This window comes from Zonotrichia leucophrys, chromosome 1, assembly GCF_028769735.1.
Source record: "Zonotrichia leucophrys gambelii isolate GWCS_2022_RI chromosome 1, RI_Zleu_2.0, whole genome shotgun sequence".
Taxonomy (NCBI): Eukaryota; Metazoa; Chordata; class Aves; order Passeriformes; family Passerellidae; genus Zonotrichia; species Zonotrichia leucophrys.
Window position 1 is genome coordinate 20,454,978 of NC_088169.1, and position 19,927 is coordinate 20,474,904.

Below are 19,927 nucleotides of genomic sequence, written 5' to 3' on the forward strand. Positions count from 1 at the left end.
TCCTATTGTGAATTTTCTGTTCCTCTATGCAAGCTTCCAAGTACAAAGGTGGCTGCATTTTTCATGCTTCATTCTTCCTTTTGATCAATAGAGCTCATCTCATTTGTGCATAGCATAGTTAACCACCTGCTGGATGGTAGAAAACTTTTTATTTAGAGGTAATGTGTTTATATGAAGTGGTCTGTGAAGAGGCCTTATTGTTTCTGAAATGTTTAGGATACTTCCTTCTCTACAGAGGGAAAGCTCTCAGATTGTTAGGGAGAAGCAAAGAAGCAATGGTGGCAGTTAGGAAGCTGTAATTGGGATATAAATGGTTCACAAGTGCATCTTTTAAAACTTATTTTCCAAGCGTGAAATTCATACCACATTACTTTCACCATGCTAGAGTCCCCCATGAGTCCCACAATGGGGTCACCTAAACCAAGAGCGTGATTCTAAGGTGGTTCTTAGGAAAACCAAACAAACAAACCAAGCAACTAACCAAAACAAAGCAAAAAACCCCCACAAACAAACAAACAAAAAACCCCAAAAAGCCAAACAAACTAAAATTGGACTTGAATTGATGAAACTCAATATTGCTGATATTCAATTGATGAAACTCAATAATTGCCGATATTCCTTTGTATAAATCTGTCAGATTTTGCTTTTCTTAGAATATCAATCAATTTCTGTCTTTTGTTTGATTATCTTTCGGTATCATAAGTTGGGTACTACTTCACAGATATTCTAATTCTATTCAGCTAAAAATATTTGTAAATATGGAAACATTTAAACACTATTATCTGAAACAAAGTGCATCTTTTTGAAAAGACAGTGCTAGTTTTTGGAGGAATGAACAGGAGCCCATGATTTTTGGCGGAATTGTGAATATCAAATCCCAAACTAGAAAGAATAGCAACATAATTTGTGTGATAACAAACATAGACCATATGAAGCTTTATCTCAAACATGAGTAGACCTGGCCCTGGTTTCAGAAATCATCTTCTGGAGCATGAAGATCACTGGAGCTGGGGTGGTCTGCTCTGGGACAGCAGAGGTTTGGCTTTCTGCCCGAGACTTCCTTGAGGCAGGTCATTTGGCCCCAGTGTTCACCTGTGAAATCAGAGATCTGGCACCCTCCAGTATTCCTGGTAAACCCATCTGATCAGATGAACAATCAGAAACAAAGACCAAGATATATTAACGGCCTGTGCTCCTGTCTAAGGAAATCAGAGCCAACTACAGATATTAGGATATCTGTTAATGAGCTCAGGTCTGTGGAGGTGGAGCCTTACATTTCAGAGTTCATTCACCATCTTCCTTTTCAACTCTTTTCATGGAAAGGCAATTTTTTCATGGAGAGTTGTGTGAAATTTGGGAGGATTTTTATGTTAAATATGTTAATCTTGTAAAAAGATTTATGAAATCATTTTAGCAGAGAATCTACATTCACATACTGAATTTGCAGACACCAATTTTAAGATCTATGAATCCTCTGACATCCTTTATGATGTCTTTTAGGTAATAAATAAAAGATATCACATTACAATTGTTTGCCTCAGATTACTGCAGTGAGACCTTTGTCCAGTACAGAATTGTTCGAGATTCATGGTTCAATAACTGAATTAGCACAGTTAAGAGATAATTCACAAAAGTCACAGTCAAAGTGTTCTTTGGTCAGAAATGACAAAAACCTAAATTCTTTCTTTCCTTCCTTCTTTCTTTTGTTCTCTGGTGATGTTGCTATTTTCTTAAACTAAAATATGTCTGAAATAAACAATTTGTGCTAATTTCTCCTCTTGGAGCCTTTTCCTTCTGCCCTTAGAACCAAACTCCAAGAAAAGGGGAAAGGGATTCCCTTAAATTCACACTTTTGAGGTAGGAAAATGTGTTCCAGGCATTTATTGCATGTTTGGTTCACTGTTAAAATGGTTCTGTGTGGTGGAAGATTCTCCTCTGCTCCTGTCCCCTCCTTCAGCTGAGCAGTAATGGGGAGACAGGGCTGTGAAGTCACAACCCACATTGTGAAAAGAGATCCCATCCATCAAACTGTCACCTTGGTTTTCTCTCCAGGGTCACAGAGGAACAAAGTCAGCTTGTGTCAGGTTGAAATAGCATTGGTAAGTGTTAGTGTGTGTGAAGCTGGTGGCTTGAAGTCTCTTTATTTTGTTTGAAAGGCTCAAACAGCGTGCTGCCAAGCAGAGGAACAGGCAGGAGGAAGTCTCCTTATAAATTATTACTGGAAGGCTCACAGCCAACATTTAAGATGTGAAATTATGCCATCTGCTTTTCTAGGTCTTTGATTTACTTTGTGGCAGCTGCCTGTTTCTGTCTTTGCATCTTGTGGACAAGTAAAACTTGTGTTTAAAACTATTATGACAACAGTGTTTCTTTAACAAAGATTTAATGATTTCTTGAAAAGCAGAGGCTAGGCAGGGGATGTTATCTCAATATCTATCTCATGTTTTCAAGATAATTTGTACTAAAATATGTTGTCTCTTTTTCATGAACTGGAAATGAAGATAGAATCCTTTTCTCATTGTAAAAAAATCCAATTACTTGTTCTGATTTTAGCTATCAAAAGCATTTCAGCGAGGCACCAGTGGTTTTTTAATATGGTGCCTCATAATGTTATTGATTTTATGTCTGTTGGAGTCTCTTTTCTTATAATTTTGGCATTGATTTTCTGGGGGAACATCTTTGTTGTGTTTTTGGTGTGGGTTTTTTTTTTTTTCTGTTTGAAATATTTAAGATTTACTTGCACATTTTTTTGTGAAAAGAACATCTAAGGCCCACCAAAAGCTTTAGGAAGTCACGTGGTAATTTTAAAAGGAGGAAAAAAGCCCGATTACTTCAGTGCAGGCTGACTGAGATGCACGGGGGGACTCCTGCGAGCACCCAGGGTTGTTCTCATTTCAGCAATGAGTGGCTCGCAGGGTGATGGCCGGGGACGGGCACTTTTCCGTGCCTTGTCCCCTGTCGCAGAGTGTGCAGGGGTGTGTGCCCGTGCCTGGCACGCTGGTTGTGCCCTCCCCGGGGATGCTGCGCGCTGGGGCTGAGCGGTGCCAGCAGCATCTCTCCTTCCCCACCCCCCGAGCATCGCTCCTGCTGAAGTCATTTGGTGCGCGCTGCTTTTCCCTCTGCGAGGATTAGGGAGTAGGAGAATGGCTTTGTGAGGAAGCTCGAAGAGTGGGAGCTGAAGAGAGGCTGAACAGAGGGGCCGAAAGACTTTAGCCTTTCATAGTTCTTTCAGTCAGTTCATTCTCAGAGACCAATTGCATGCGAAACGGCAGCTGGGGGTTTTGTTTTCCTTTCAGCTGTGTACTGTAGGAGAAGCTGGTAAGGTTATTTTTTTTTCCTTGTTCTACTGTTCCATGATGCTATTGTGATTGCTTTATCGAAGCTGCTGTTTGGTGAGGAAGGGAAGTTGGTTAATGATGCTGAGGGTCCCTGCATTGTCTCTGCTTTGTGCAGCTGCACTTTGGGGAGAGGCACTGTTTACAGCACAGGGGCTGGTTTCCGCTCAGCAACTTTGCTGGTATTTTCCCAAAGTTGTTTGAGCCTTTCTTTCGGCAAAGCTAGGAAAATAAGCAAATAAACAGATTTGGCTGTTTGGAAATGGGTAAATTTATAGAGGCTGCAATTTGTTGAAAAATCTGCTCTGCCTAATTCTTAGTTTCAGATGTTCTTGCTTTGATGTTATCAGATCTATTACTTTGCTGAATCAACTCCAAAACTGGGTTTTATGTGAGAACCTTTCTTCACAAATCTTTTCATGTTTTCAGCAGGGCCAAGATAAATTGATAGCCAAAGAAAACAAAACAAAAATCTATCTGTGGAAGGTGAAAATATTTGAGGAAAGAAAAAATCCTAGGGGAATTCAGGAATTAAAAAAATAAATGAAGAAGCCTTAATTCTTGGCAGTAAATTTTAGCAGAATATCAGTGTAATGGGAAGCATGTGGTTAGGCAGAGAATAAAAATACTCTTTCAGGAGATCCAGATGCACAGGTGCATATCCTGTCTAACTGCACCCTTCTAAAAGAAAAGTTATCATATTATCGTCTTAAAAGAAAAAAAAAAAAAAGAACGTTAAACCAGAAGATCCTGGCTATCTTGTTCCTTTTGTTATTTCTAGAATAGTGACTTGTGTTGGTCAGAATCTTTTATTTCCTTTCATATTATCGTGGGAAACTTTAGCTTGAATTGGTCGGACATACGAGAGCGCAGCTTGGGGTACACCATGCCTATTCCACTGGCAGGCTCTGAAAATCCTGCCTGTGACTCAGATGAATTGTAAAGACCATAATTACCAACAAAAGTTTCTTTTGTGCCCATTCAAAAATCACAAACAAGGTAAGAGGGAATGATTGACAACAGTTACACTACTGATTGACAGAGAACCAAAAACTTGGTCTCTGACTTACTATGTTCGTTTTTCAAGAAGTGTTGACCTTTTTCACTATTATTCTGTTCTTTCTGATGGACTATTCCCAACTCCTCTATTGAGGCTAGAACGTCTATCTAAAATGTGTCTTTGTAATTCCTGCCTGTAGTCTGGGTGTCTCTTTACAATGATATGCTTATTTGTTGATGCTGAAACAAAATTGAGAGATGCATTGCAATCAGACCTCCATGAAAGAATGTGTATCTTTTATATGCCTCACATGCTCAGCTATTGATTTCAGCTACAGATTTCACTCCTATGAAGTAATGAAGTGCCACATCCAAATCCTGCAGATTTACACTCACAGTTCTAGCTGCTAATAATGGAAGGCCCAAGGATATCAATGTGGTTACTCATGTGAGTAAAGATTTGGAGACTTGTTTCCCATTCATGAATGAAATGGTTTGGGAAATGCACAGTTACTATGGTTCTCTTTTGGCTTAAAAACAAAAATCTCCACAAAAACAACCACTAATGAGATCTGCTAGAGGGGCCCAAGGATAGAAAAATTCAGTGATTTAACGTATGAATGCAGTATTAATATAAGAATGTGACAGCAGTGTTTTAGGAGTTATAATAAAAATGTTCCCTCTCTTTAGCTTATTAACAGCTTTAGAAGCAAGGGAAACTTAATTAATCTCTTTGTGTTGCACCACTAGATATGGCCATGACTCTTGAAAAACCACCACAACTATGAGGTACTCCTTATCTTTAAAATAAATGTTAATTTAGGGTGGTCTTTGTCACATACTTGTACCTACTCTTAGTGATAAGTGTCAGTCCTGGCAAATGACAATAAGCTGCTATTTCTGGTTAGGCTTCTCCTGGTTGTATGTAGCCAAAGGTAACAGTATCTCCAGGGTGCAATGTTTATTTCACATCCTTTGTTTCACTGCAAGCAAACAAGAAGCAGGATGCCTTCTCTGGTAATTGATACACCAGTTAAGGATCCTCAGTTCTCTAAAAGAGAAGTTACTCTGGTTCAGTTTTCTAAACTGTTCAACAGCATCCTTTAGTTTACAGAGTTAATGAGCTCAATCTGAGATAAAGGAGATGTATTTGCTGCTACTTCTTTCCCAGTTTTCATGAATTCTAAATTCCCAAATTGTATTTTGGAGAAAAAATAGGCATCTAACTTAGCAAAACTCACAACTGATTTTATAGCTCTGCATGGTGAAGGAGCTATACTAAAATTGTTTTGCCAAAGAGTTCTGAAATTACATGTCTGAAACAGAGATTTGTCTATCCCATTAATTTTTAAAAGCAGAGATACATGGACTTTATATCCATGTATATATGGCCATTATTGTTGGAAAAAGGGCCTTGATCACCAACATCACATTTATGCATAAAGAAGTAAATCTTGGCTATAAATGTCTTTTATTAAGTTAAAGCAGAACAAAATTCCAAAGGTAGAGAGAAACACATAAGCAAACATAACATTCATTTATGAAATTAGAGCAATCTAAACGTGTTCCAGCAGTCATTAGCTATCTGCTGTGTGTCACAACTGAAAGGTTTATGCAGATCAAAACAGAAATATTGATTCTGAAAACACATAAACATTTCTGTAAAGAAATTGTGGAGGTGGACCTGCCACACTGGTGCTGTGCTGGAGCTTGGTGAGTTTTTGATGAGTTTTTTCACATTTCTGCATCCAAATGTCACTTAAACACCGTGTAGAGCAAAAAAAAAAACAAAAAAAAAAAACAAACAACCAGTAAACCCCAACAAGAAAATAGGGTGTGTCTTCTATATATACTTATATATGTATGTATAAGCATTAATAAAAATTTTTAAGATGTACTTGGCACACTGCAGATTTTTTCCCAGCTGGTTTTGGTAGTATTCTTTTACTTGTACTCTTGCTTGCACCACTGTAAGATCTGTTCTTTGAACAGGTCTGAAAAGACTCATGCAAGCATCAAACATCTTCCATGTTAACTAAACACTTTCTAGGTTTGTTATTAGAATTGTTAGAGGATTCACAAATCTTACACTTAGAGCTGAAGGCTGCCCATCTTCCTAGGAAGTACTACCTGAGGTGAATGTCACTAAGTCAGGCTAAGCATACACAAGGATTCTACTTGTCTTATTCTTAACAGAGGGAAAACACACCTGGGCTCTCCTGGGAAGCTGCTGTGTTGCAAACAGGAGGTCCAGTCTGGTGGGAAAGGATGGGAATTAGCAAGCACAGATCCCACTTGCCTGAAAAAACAAGAGATTTTGAATGCTGCTTCAAAATAATCTTTTATCATTTTTTAAAAAAACACCATTAAAGTAGTCAGTTACCAATTCAGTATTTTTTACTCATGAAGGAATAGAACGTAGAACACATGGAATATTTTTTTGTATATATTTCAGTGATTCTTACAGTTTCTAGATATGTCTCCGTAACTTTCAAAACTTTGTGAGGGAAATCTGCATCATTCTGTTATGCACCTCAGAATCACAGTGTGGTCCATAGCCTGAGATTTTCTTGGTTTTAAATCCATTGTAAACAGGCAGATATTGGACTGCTGATTAGGAGATCATCTGCAGGATGGTTTGAATGTATGATCTGTGGGAAATGTAATGATATATGGCAAAGGTTTGAAGAGTTCACACACATCCCACTCTCTTACTGGGGTGTACTTTAATAATATATGGCTATAATCCTTCATTTTTGAAAAGTTGTAACATTTACAAGCATGTTGTGCCTCTTGGTTGGATATAAGTAATATTCATCTTTGAAATCTCAGTCCTTTATAGAAAAGTGGTATTAATTTTCCATGATAAACCTCCATGTTTTTAGAGATTGACTTTTGGTCCATTAAAAGTTTAAATTCAGCTAACAGGGTGTGTCAGACTGGGCAGGATGCTCTGTCATAGCTGATGCAGAGTGAAATGATAGGGATGCGTGGTCTTATCCAGTTAAAAGTGACTGAAATTTTAAGGATCTTTTGGTTGACCCTTTGGGAAAGACCACCAGTGATTTCCTGAGGGGAAAGAACTTTTAGCTTCCAACAATACCTGAGTCTGTCCGAGCCCAGTACATTATTAGCTGACATCTATGGGGATTTGTAAGGACTTTTGAAGTTTTCTGGATTGTATACAGAAAGAATAGTGAAATGGATTATTTTTACTTCCATGAATAGGAGTATCATAGTTCAGTGCTAAATAAAGGAAGCTAAGGGTCAACCTGTCAGTCAAAACTCATCTACATTACAAAAATGCAGGATTTTTTTCCTGAGTTAGTCCTTCTTACCCAGTGCAAACCCAGTGTAGAACTGGTGAAAGAACTGATGTAAGAAAGAACTGATGAGACTTTGGGACCTCAAGGACTTTCAGAGCATTCTCAGGAGGCAGATGAAGGAACAATGAATTTTGACTGCCTCTGCTCCTCTATTAAATACCAGACTTTGCACTGGGTGCTACTTCATTTTATAAGTATTTCTGTACTCTACACCTTTTGCTCTCTAAGTCAATTAATTGCCTAGAAAGTGTTTTGAAATGTCAGTAGATGCTGAGAGAACAGTAAGAGTGAGACAACATGCAATACAACCTGGTTGGCATTCAGTTCCAGATTAAGATTGTCAGAATTGGGTGACTGCATAAATGCCCACATGTGATTCAGCTCAAGTGACAGCTGACACCTGAAGTACAATTCTCTCGCCCACACATGGGAGTCTGGTGCCACCAGAGATGCATTAAGGTACCTCAGACACTCACATGGGACTGAGAGGTGACACAGGACATTGTGACACATTGTCTTGCTGGAGAAGTAGCTCTGCCAGGGCCTCTGAAATGAGGTCCTTCTGTATAGACCCCTCAACAGGGAGGCCGTCTCAGAAGTTCCCATTCCGCTGCTCATGTGGACTCAGTGATCACTGGCCAGCTTATAGAGCCAGCTTTCACAGTTAGCCTGTCTACAGGCAACCAACCACAATCTGAATAATTGTTGGTTTTTATTACATGTTTTTATTACATCACTACTATTGAAGCTAAAGTGTTATTTGTGGACTAACATTAAAGTGTTCCTGTTCATTATGGTAATAGGAGGAAAAAGGAAAGCAGGAAGGAAGGAGGAAATTGTATTTGTCCCATCTTCTGAAGGCACCTATTTTGAATGTTTAAATTAGGACTCTTCATTGACTCTGTAAACTATTGAGACCTATACAGACCTTATCTCAATTATTTAAATTCTGTATAAACCCCTAGCTAAGGAGAGACAGTCTCCTTGGACTGATTTCATGTAGCCTTGGTAAGATGCTGAGCTGGTAACCTCTAGGACTAGTTGATAGAAAACATCAGGCATGCTCATTATATCTCAGGTCATCTGAATATCACACTTTCCTAAGATTATTCTTAGTTCTGCTAATATGCCTTCAGACTAAAAGATTTAACCAACAGTTTTTTTCCAAGATATCTAACATAATATTCTATTAAACTAATTTGGCATAACTTCTCTCTTAAGTGGTTGGCAGTGACTTCAAGATGTACCTCTCTTTCTCATTTGCATGGGACCATCCCCTCTGAGAAATTAATATGAGGAAAAAAATGCTTTCCTTTTGTTACGTGTCATTCACATGAAGTCCTTTCGCTGACACATCTTTAAACTTTCACCTTGTTATGCATATCTATAACATTTGTCTAATGTATCCATGTGTATTTTGTAACAGTATATATTTGCACTCCACCTCACAATTCCTTTGTTTTCAGAAAATTATTTCCCCAACTGAAAACATTAACTAGAAGTCATTGTCTGGTTTGGGGCCCATAGCTAGAGTTCAGATGGTAGGGCAATTGTGGAAGGTTTTACCAATTTACATATTAATTAAGCATAGTTTGATGGACCTTGATTAACATAAGCTCAGTCAACAACTTAATTAGCCAGAAGCACATAACGAGGTTCTGATGCCTGTCTTCCAACCCCTGAGATTTTTTGCCAAGCAAGTACAGGTTCCTCAATAGCTGTTTTCTATAGCATTGTTAAAGCTAAGACCTTAATAATTGCTCTAATGAGGGAAGTTAGTTAAAACCACGTGTAGAACACCTGAGATAGCAAAGCATCTTCATTAATCCAGCCAATTTGTAACCTGGATCAGGTATGATATTAAATAACACATTTGTGCCAAAATCACATTGAGCACAGAATATGTTTTTTAAGAACTGTGGATGTTTTTATCTGATTGATTAGTTCCACATGTATGCAGCCCCAGGAATCTCTCCACAGGAGCCCACATGGAATTGGGATAAGCACAATTTAAGTATGCCTTTGTAGTTGAGTAACCTGCTGGGCAGGACTTCATCTCTGGTAACAATGTCTCTCCTGATATTTTGTTTAAAGGCTTGCTAGTCTGCAGCTAATTTATTTTACAAGTAAAAACCAACTTTCTCCACACAGATATGTTTTAAAATTCCTTGAATACTATCAAATATTGTTTTCGAAAGCTGGCCTGCCTGAGGACTAACACCATGTGGGACAGGAAACATTTAGAATTTTTCCATATTTGATTCCTTGCTGTACATCTTTCACTGCTGCAAAATATACACAATACCATGTAGATGGAAATGTTAGGTGTATATTTATTTTTTATTTTCAAAAGGAGAATTTTGTTATGAAATGTTTGATTTTAATGGGAAAAATGTTTTTTTTATTGAATGAAAGCAGAAAATTATCTCCCTTATTATAAGCTCCCGCTATCACAAGTATGCAGAATAAAAGTGCAAATAACATGTACACTGTGTAATTTCTGTCCTTGCTTTCATGATAGCTGGTGTAAGAGCTGCTGGTGGTGACAGAGAGAAAAACATCTGTTTTGTTGTGTGGAATTGGCATCTGAGCAAAACAGGGAGCAATTTATGACCTTATATTTTCTACTGTCATCAGGCACAACATTGTGATTTTCTGCTTGGTTTCTGAGAAGAAGAGATAAGAACTATCTTTGAAACCAGTACCAGTCACTGCGTGATTGTCGAATTCTATCCTGGCTTCCCCCCGAAGGGACTGATAGCACGGCCTCCCATATAGAAAGTTTTCTCTCACTGCAGAAATGCAGGAAAGTTTCCCTGAGATCAAAACCACTTACAAATTACAGATACCTCTTGCCAAAATTGAGAGAATTTATTAGTGGAAAAGATCCAGGAATCTTCCTTGGTCTATTTGCTTGCCAATATCTTGTTATTTCTTATATCCTCTCAGAGGCTGCATTAAATGCAATCCACTCTTGTAGGTTTTAGTGATGGTCTGGACTCTTACTTAAAGGTTTATTTTCTTGGTATTAAATATTCACTTCATGATCTTGTTTGTAGTACAAACCACCCTGCTTCCTTCAACTCAGGTCACTAAACAAAATAACTACTCTGTACATAATTATAAAAACATTTTAATTGCATTTCTAAATATACTGTAAGTTTCAGATGAATGGTGAGAATTTGTATTGAATCCTTTTGTGAAAAGCAAGCCTATAAGGCTATTGAAGCCATAATGTTTGCCATCATAAAAAAAATAAAGCATGCCTTGAAATATGGAGCGATAGAAATTTCCTTGACATATAGAACTTTAAATATCTTAGGCTAAAAAAGAGCAATTTTAATCTTTGTAGAGCCAGGCATTGAAGAAATTTAGCAGCTATCTGCAGTTGCCATATTGCATTAATGTGGATGCTACCAACATTTCCTGACCTAAGTACATAGAAATTGATGGGTACAATTTTTTTAAGCCTAAGCACATATTGATAGAGCTCCCACTGAGGTTACTGCAGGCTCCAGATGTCATGTGGTAACTGAAAAGGGCTGTTTGGATGAGTAACTGGACTAAAGCTAAAAATCTCAGTTTCAGTGTCTAGAAAATACAAGGGAAAGCATATTAAAACCTTTAAACACTGATTCTTGAGATGATTTTTGTATCTGGAGTTTGGATATTTTTTTAGCTATGGAGAATATTGCTGGAAACTGTTCCGTCTAAATCCGCAAGGAAACTTTTCTAACAGATGATTTTAACTTCAACCTTACCTCCTCTTGAACATCAACAGAGGAAACTGTGCTTGGGTTCTGTTTCATCTTTTATTAGATTCATATTACTAATATGTTTTATATTATTCCCCGTTACTTTTCCTTCTGATATTGTTCCTGGATAACTAATTAAAAATGGAGATTTATTTTTGCTCACCTCCATGAATCAAAATGACAGATTGTTTCATTGTTAATTCTAAAGGATAAGTCTTTTCATACGTGCCTTCTGGAGGTTTGTGTCTTTCTGCATTATAGCAGAAGCTCACGTACTTAGATTTAACCCCTAATTTCAGTGTTTAAAATGTGAGATAAATCTCTCCTTTAATGATTTAAATTTGGTGTCATTATGTTAAAGTCTGCAGAACTATCTTGACATTTAAAGAACATAAAATACCATCCCTACACACATAGACTGCAAATGATTTTAAAGAGGAGATACATGTAAAATACTTACTCACTCTTCTAAATTAATTGTTAACAGTAATAAAAAGTGTATATTAATGTGTAACCTGTGTTTCTCTGGAAATTTATGGTACCTATTTTCAACAGTCTTAGAACATTATTTTCTAAGGGTTTCTTGAGTTCTTAGATTGAATATCAAATTCAAGTGAATGCAATCAAGAAGCAAAGCAAAATATTAAAATGTCATGAAGCTATGTGAACAGCATTTTCTTAAGATACTGAATTTGCAAGTCGTAAGAGTGAACAAATGCTTTCTGCAGTAGTGTGGTTTTTCCATGTAAGTGCTTACAATGAATTTCAAATAGGAAAAGAGATAAAAATGTTATGTCTCATACACAGAATTCATCATGTTGTTAAAACCCCATAATCAGTCATCCTCCTGGAAGTATTCAAGTAGTTACATGTAATTAACTCACATTTGCACAGTATTTTTCAGCATAAGGAAATCTGTACAAAGTGCTCCCATTGTACAGAAAGGATAACAAAGAGGTTCAGTGTTTTGATCTGATTCTGGAATTTCTGAGCCAAGTATGTCTCTAGTGTTCATGATCAGAGGTCAGGACATCCCTCACATATGCTCCTCTCTCCCCCATGAGAAGAGGTTTTCCCAGAATCAGTCCCAGGGAGACCTATTGGGGAAGCAGGTGGGGGCTTATTAACAAGACACATTTGTTTGAGTACAATTGTAGTCATTAACAATGCAGCCATTGAGCTGCATATACACAGAAAGTAAATATTTATGTGGTTGTTGATCTATCTGGAAAAAGTAAAAAATGGGGGGAAATGATTTTATATTGTTAGATGTGTGACTTTCTGTTATTCCATTTCTATGTTGTCATCTTTGTATGGAGCTGTAGGCTTGGAAATACTACATCAAATTGAAAAAAATTAAAGTTAAAAAACCCCCAAAAAACAAAAACAAACCCAAAGAAGCAAGCAAACCAGCAAAACAAACAAAAAAGAATGCCAAAAAACCCAAACAACACAACACGAAACAAAAAAAAAAAAAAAAAAACAAAACCAAACAACAAACAAAATGCTGGGAAAAAGCATGCCAAAAAGACCCAACCAGCTGTAGCTGATACTGTTCAGCATGAAAAATGTGGTGTTAATTCTCTCTGGTTTTTTTCTGTAGGAGATCATTAGAGGGCTTTATGTTCTTTCCAGGCCAGTACAAAAGGCATTCAGTATCTTGATGCGTCTCTATGAATTTGAATGATATGACCTCCATAGGGGATACTACTGTTGGTTTTACACCATTAATGTTTTCCTCTATTTATTTCTGCAGAATACCTGCATCATCTTTTAAAGTGGGAATTGCCTGGGGTGACAAATTGAATCTTGAATCTTTGCACCTGACGCCATGAGAGCCTATAAATTAGTCATGGACTAGGAAGATACAATCCTAAATGTTTCTATTTCTCATAGAAAAAACAATCCTTGGGGTCACTAACAAAGAACAAAAACCCTGTACTTATTTGCAAGAAAGCAATTAATTATTTACACATATGTGAGTATTTGCCATTAGCATCTTTAGAATTAGGAATTCTTGTTCTGCTAGATTTGCTTCTGCCCTTGAGAGTGTAGCCATTAAGAAAAGGTATTTGTTGACCCTTTTAAATACTGGGAAAAAACAGAAAATATGATTCTAAAGCAGAACTGTAAGTGTCCATTGCTTTTGATATTTCAAAAGAAACAAAGATTAAGGTATTGCACACTAATGCAAAGCTACAATAGTGTGGAATCACTGGTAGTGACTGTACTATCACCCATATGGTGGTTTATTATTCTAGCACATTCATGCCCAGGATGAAGCAAATAAATTATTGAGTGCTGTGAGTGATTTCATTTATGTATATATGTATGTATGCATGTATGTCATTTTTAGAGCAAACAGCAGAGAAAAACCTTGCATCCTCATATGCCTCCCATGAGGAATCTTAATGCCATTCAGCCAGGTGGAGCTTCTATGTGCTTTTTTTTCCCATTCACTGCCATCCACCCATCCATCATAATGCCCTGAGCAGTTTTCATCCATGAAAACTCCTTGCTATAGCAATATATAAGCTTTGTAAATAAAGTCTGGCATCCCTGAGGGGAACAATATAGACTTCCAGGAATTCTCATATATTTAATCTGGTTTAAGGCCTGAAAAGTATATTTCTGTAATAAAATATTTTAATACCTTTTTGTCCAGGGAAATTTTTTTTCCATGGCAGGTGACCCACAGGACTGCTGCGGATATGAACATTTAGGGGTTTCAAATGGATGCAGTATGATGCAGGAATTTTTTAAAGATTACTCCAAAGGGAAAGGACCCCACCCCCATCCTCCTCACCCCCAGTATCTGAGCAGTTTAAAAGCATAAAGGTCCATGCTATCCCTGCATGTATAGGCAGAAAACTCCCAATGGCTACAGCCAAAGCTGCATGTGTGCATCCAAGTGCAGTATTTTGGTTTTGAAAGTTAACTGGGATATGAGAGAACAGAAAAGTGTTTTCTATAGCACCTTTTGTACTTGTTACTGCTCAAAGCACCTTACAAGGACATAAATGAGATACTGCTCGCACACAGAGTATCAAGGAAGGCTGAGAAGGTATTAGGTGCTTAGCAGGAGATACAAAGCATTCCAATGAGCAGAGCTTGATAAATAAAAAAGCAATAGTGGCTTTTTAGTGGAAATACTGATGTTATATTTTTTCTGCTTCCTCTTCCTCCCTGTCTCTTACATGCATAAAAGATGCCACCAAAATTTTGAGAATTTTTTGATCTACTGTCTTAACACTGTTGACTTCTTTTCCCTTAGGTCTTGTATTCTGAACATTCAGCAGGACCTGGATGTTAGTTTTGAAAAACAAAATATCTTCTCAGCTTTGGCCTTACAGTGTGAAATGCTTTAGTCCAGTTGTGACAGAGTTAGGATACAGTGTAGTAGGATACGTGCAGTGATTTGGAGGGAAAACCCTCCTAAGCAGCCAAACAAGGTGGGCAGCTTTCTAGTGCCTTCTTTAGGCACCTGTGCTGCCTGAGCAGAGACATCTGAGTTGTCTTTGGGCACTCAGGACTGTGCGCCTGACCTGAGCTGACAAATCTTGTGGGGAACTTGAATTCAGAGCCAATATTGTCACATTTGACTTGAGCATAGCACTGCCTTATGAGTGCTTCCAATATACTGGATTCCTCCTCTGTTGCCTCTTGCCATGATGTGGGTAAACCTTCACTGTGCCACCCTAATTGGAGTCCCCAGTGACTGGAGCAGCAAGGTACGTGGATCCAGCTCCATGGAGCAATGAAGAGCTGCCATAAGAACCCAACCACGGGGGAAATGCTGAGCAAGGAGATTTCTCTGTAAGGCTCATAGTGAGATTTGGGGTAGCTGAAAGGATATGGGACTTGATAAGCCCCTGGAGCCCAAATAAAGTTAAGCTTTTAAGGAAAAAGGGGCAGTCATTGTCTGGAGATAAGGTATTTAGCCGGAAATTCCTGACTTCACCTAATGAACAATTTTAGAATTTGTGGGTTCTCATAATCTGTTTCTGATGCAACATGATAGTTGCATGTGCCTGTAATTTCCCCTCTAAATCAATTTGTGAGTAAGCTTTCTTGCAGTGACTGCATAGTTCTCATTGTTTACCAGTCTCTCTTCATATTACTGACATCAAGGTCGGATTTATCTGATTATATTTACTTAATTGTTTAATTTGTCAAAACATTTAATAGAAGGCTTCTGGAATGATATACTCAGTATTTTCCCTATAAAAATAAGCAATAGCATGTGTCTGTCTGCTACTGCATTTGAAGTGATAGGATTTGATTTGGGGCAGTGCCAGGATATTGTGACTTTTTTAGTCTGGGTGGAGTAGCTTGGATGCAATCAAGGGTTTTCTTGCTGTTTAGTCTCTGCCTTACACTACACAGGAAAATGGAAGGCATTCTTAAGTAATTAGCATAATAATAAGATTACATACCTACAAGCATCCATACAGACATGTACACACTACTTTTACAACTCTTATATATGATTATTTAACAGCCCTACTTGAATTGATTAGTTGAACTGCTTTCTTGTATGCTTGCTTGCTTTTTATACATGTCTATATAACTCTGTTTACATATTCTTCCTGTCTGCTACACTTTTTTAGGTGAGGGTGAAGGCTATCAGTACTGCTGCTGCAGGACCCAGGTTCTTTAACAATGTAGTGACTGGGGCCCATTTTGCCTCATTAACTCACCCAAGACTCCCTATTAATCTATAATTTTGCACTTGGTATTGAAGTGGGAGCTGAAATAAAAATAAAATGAGGAGATATGATAAGAAGCCCAGAGGTTTCTAAACTGTAGTGTTTCAGTCAGAGTTAAGGGAACAATTGTCTTACTTTTCGGATCATAGCAGTGGTCACAGGCAAAAGCCATCTCATGAAGTGGAGTGGGGTCAGGGTGCTGCTCCTAGGGGAAGCACTGGGAGAAAAAGGAAAGCTGGAAAGAAGGTCAAGGCAAGACCTCTGGGAAAAGGGACTTGTTGTCTGCTCTAGCTGTTGAGTGAAGTGGCAGGAAGGGCTGAGGTGTGGGACCCAGCTGTGAAGGAGCAGCTTTCCCTGGGCATAGCTGCCTTTCTTTGCTCCTGTGGGGCACCCACTGGCACCCATCACCTCCTGGCACACCAGGCAGGCAAGGCCAAAGGTGCTCTCTTGCCCACACCATCTGGCTGCTTTCCTTATGCACCTAGAGCTGGCTGCCATGGTTAATGTGCTCTCTGTGACACTGGCATAAAAAAAGGAAAAGTGTAACCCCCAGAAATGTACACACACGTGTGGTTACACAGAAGAGTTTGTCAGTGATGGGCTACAGGAAAGTCAGCAGGACAGGTAATGAAGGTCTTAAAATGCTGATAACTTTGCCTCTACAGTTAACTGCTTTTTCCATAAGGGAATGCATTCAGGATCAATATGGGTAGTGTCTTTTTGGTATCTCCCCTTCCAAACAGCAAACAGGCATGGGAAACAGGATAGCTCGTGAACAAAGATTTCTGTAGTCCCTTCCACTTAAGGAGATTGCAAAGCCTGAGCTAAAACTAATGAATGCCAAGGAGTCAGCAGGCTGTTTAAAGCAAGAGGTCCTTAACCTGAAAGTTAGCATAATTTGCACAACCTCCTCTGCGAAGGAAGGGAGCTTGCAGCACCCTTCTGGCTATCACAAGATGTATTATCCCTTCCAGGAGCTCTCTGCCTAGGCTGGCATGAGCACTAAATGAGGTCTTTTCTTACCTGTAGAGGAGAGCTAGCTCTCAAAAAGCATTAACCTCCTGCCAGACTCCACCTCTTTGACAATCATAATATTTTAGGTTAAAAATCATAACATGTTAAAGACAATTCTGCATTCCTTTTTTCTAGCCTGTGGCTTTCAAATTGTAGGGGTTATATTCAGGTCAGACTGTCAGCTCTCTCTCTGTAACAGTCTAAAGGCTAAATCCCTTTCAAAAAAGAAAATAAATCTTCAGTTCTCACATAATGATTTGGTATCTGGAGCTGAGGCTTCACAGAAAAGATCAAATAGCCTAAGCCTTGTGACAGAACTGTAAGGAATGGCAACGCCTCATTATCCCACAGAGTAACATCTCAGTTATAGCAGTCTGTGAATGTTCTCTGAGACACATGACCAAGAATATATATAGTCCCAGTGACAGAGATGGTACTGCTCCTGTGCTGTGTGTGTTGGGGATTGCTGTTTGTGCTCCAGATTTCTATATTGTTATAGCTGCTCACTCAAGCATTGCGTGGGGTTAATTTGATGGTTGTGGCATGTCAAATGGCAACAAGATAGGAGATAGTGTGCAAAAGTTAATGACTCATGGGCACAGATGGGGCCAAAATTGGTTATGAGTGGCTGCATGGCATTAAATTCCTGGAAAATTAAAGAATAGAGATAGAGGGACAATGCAGTGAACAGCTTGTTTTTCCTCGGTGTTTGTCCTTGAAAAGGGAGCAGGACCCTTGTCCCATTTGGACCCAACCATGAGCTCATCTCAGCCTGCACACTCTTCTCCAACAGCTGCAGCTGTGTTGGAGCAACCTCAGTGCCTGTGCTAATGGGATAAAAGCATTTCCATGTGCTCTGTTCATTCACAAAGCACATGTCCCTCCCATGGCCTCTAGTGTATCCTCATTCCCTTGAAATGGATTCAAATATTAAAGCCTGCTATGTGTAATTATTACTCTGTCTGGGAGGAAATAAAATCTTACAGCCCTTTTAACATGTTTCAAGACAGGTAGGTAAAGTCACAAATGTGCAGTGAGTAACAGGAAATTCAGAAGCCATCAGAAAGCAGTAATGTGCTCTGAAGAGAGAGATCATAAAACTTACATGGTCCTCTCAGCCATGTGTGTAGAGTTCTGCAGTTCCTGGCCTGATGAGTAACATTGCTCAGCAAGGATCCCTCACAGTCAGGACCTGTGCAGGACAAACTCACCTCAGGGTGAGGTGTGGTAACACTCTGGAGGTGTTATAAACCAACCCATGAGCAGGTAGATTGCTACTGGGAGAATTTTGTCCTGAAAGATTTTGAATCCTCATTATTTCAAATTAAGTTAAATGGAAGATCTTGGCTTCAAGACTTTTGCCTACAATATGCAAAATAAAATTTTTTTTTTTGCTTGTGTGAGTATAGAATGAAACACATGTGGGAAAGGTTTCTCTTTTATATATACCCCTGCTATCCGCAAAACTGGGATCGTGCTGCATGTGCTGTCATCTGCTTTGCTTCTCCCACAAGTTTCTGATTTTGGGGAAATACTACATTATGCATGAACCAGCTAGTTGACATTACCCTTTGTTTCAAATGGACCTTTTCCTGTATATGTGTGTACACATTTTAATAAAGGTGTGTATCTGCTCTTCCCCTGTCCCCCTCCTTTTCCCAGCACAAAAGCCATTGCTTTCTTTAAGTAAGGTTGTAGCAAAACAGCACCAAAACAATTTAGCATCGTTCTCTCTTCTGCCATTAGAATATCCATTATGATATCTGGCAGCCACAGCAGCAGCAGGCAGGCTCCACTATCCTGTAGTTTGGGGCTTTTTGAAGTATTTATCTGTTTGTTGAGAAGCAAACAATCCAAACAGAAACCACAGTTTACTTTCAGTTTTGCACTTGCACTACATGCTTTTTGACATTGCCTTTTTTAATAAATAAATAATTTCAGTTTTCTTCTGATTCATAATCACTTTACTCTTTCTTCTTGCATGGCATTTTCCTCCGAAGGTTTAAAGACTTGTTTTTGTTAGAAAGCCCTCCTGTCTTTTTATTTCTAAAGACTGTTTTTTCAAGTCTTTAGACTACACAGGGGAAAAAATTACTAAGAGATTAGACAGATATTTCTTGGAAGAGGATGTAAAAAAGCATAAATTATGTTTTGTGGAGGATGATACACCTAGTGATGTAGTTGGAAGAGGTTAATCAGTGGAGATGAAACTGTTTGCTAATGCCTGTTGACAATATGTGTTGATGGTGCTAGGCTCCCAGCCTGAGCTCTAGCAAGTGATGATAAATTCCAGACTCTAATCAAACATCTTTCAGAAACATTAACATTTGCTAAATAAACATATTTTTCTCTTCTCTATTGCATGTAATGGATGTTTTTAACATTGTTTGCCAGTCTTTTTATAAAGCATAACAGATGGCCACTGCTTCTGATGAAATAATTATATTACTTAACCCTTTTCTTGGGAAAGAAAAGGCTTGGGCTTGCTACTGCCATTCATATTTTCTGTAAATGACCCTGATGAAAAAGACAAGAAAGTTTTTGGTTGAAAAATCTATTGCCAGTTTTAGATGAAAGAATGGCTACTTCTCTCAGGTTTGATTTTCACATTGGTCACCCTCTTTATAAAATGTGACAGGGAAAGTTTAATCCAGAAGTCTGTGAGGAAGCACAGAGCTGTAAAGAGGCAGCTCTCAGAGTGATGTGGTAGATCTGTGCTGCACCCAGAGACAGATCTTGGGAGGGGTCAGGGACCTCTCTTCTTGATCTACCTGATAATACAATTGCTT

General features: G+C 38.5%; 1 protein-coding gene across 2 annotated transcripts in view; it reads left to right on the top strand.

The window, feature by feature from the left end:
- The window catches only part of MID1 (midline 1), a 240,402-nt gene that overhangs the window by 64,350 nt on the left and 156,125 nt on the right, over positions 1-19,927 (top strand). The window contains exon 1 of one of the 2 annotated variants that reach the window (XM_064708595.1): positions 3,114-3,318. The exons of the other annotated variant lie outside the window; for it this stretch is intronic. The gene's annotated coding sequence lies outside the window, so the exon portion shown is untranslated. Of the gene's footprint in view, positions 1-3,113; positions 3,319-19,927 lie in introns of those variants that run through there. 2 annotated transcript variants of the gene reach the window in all.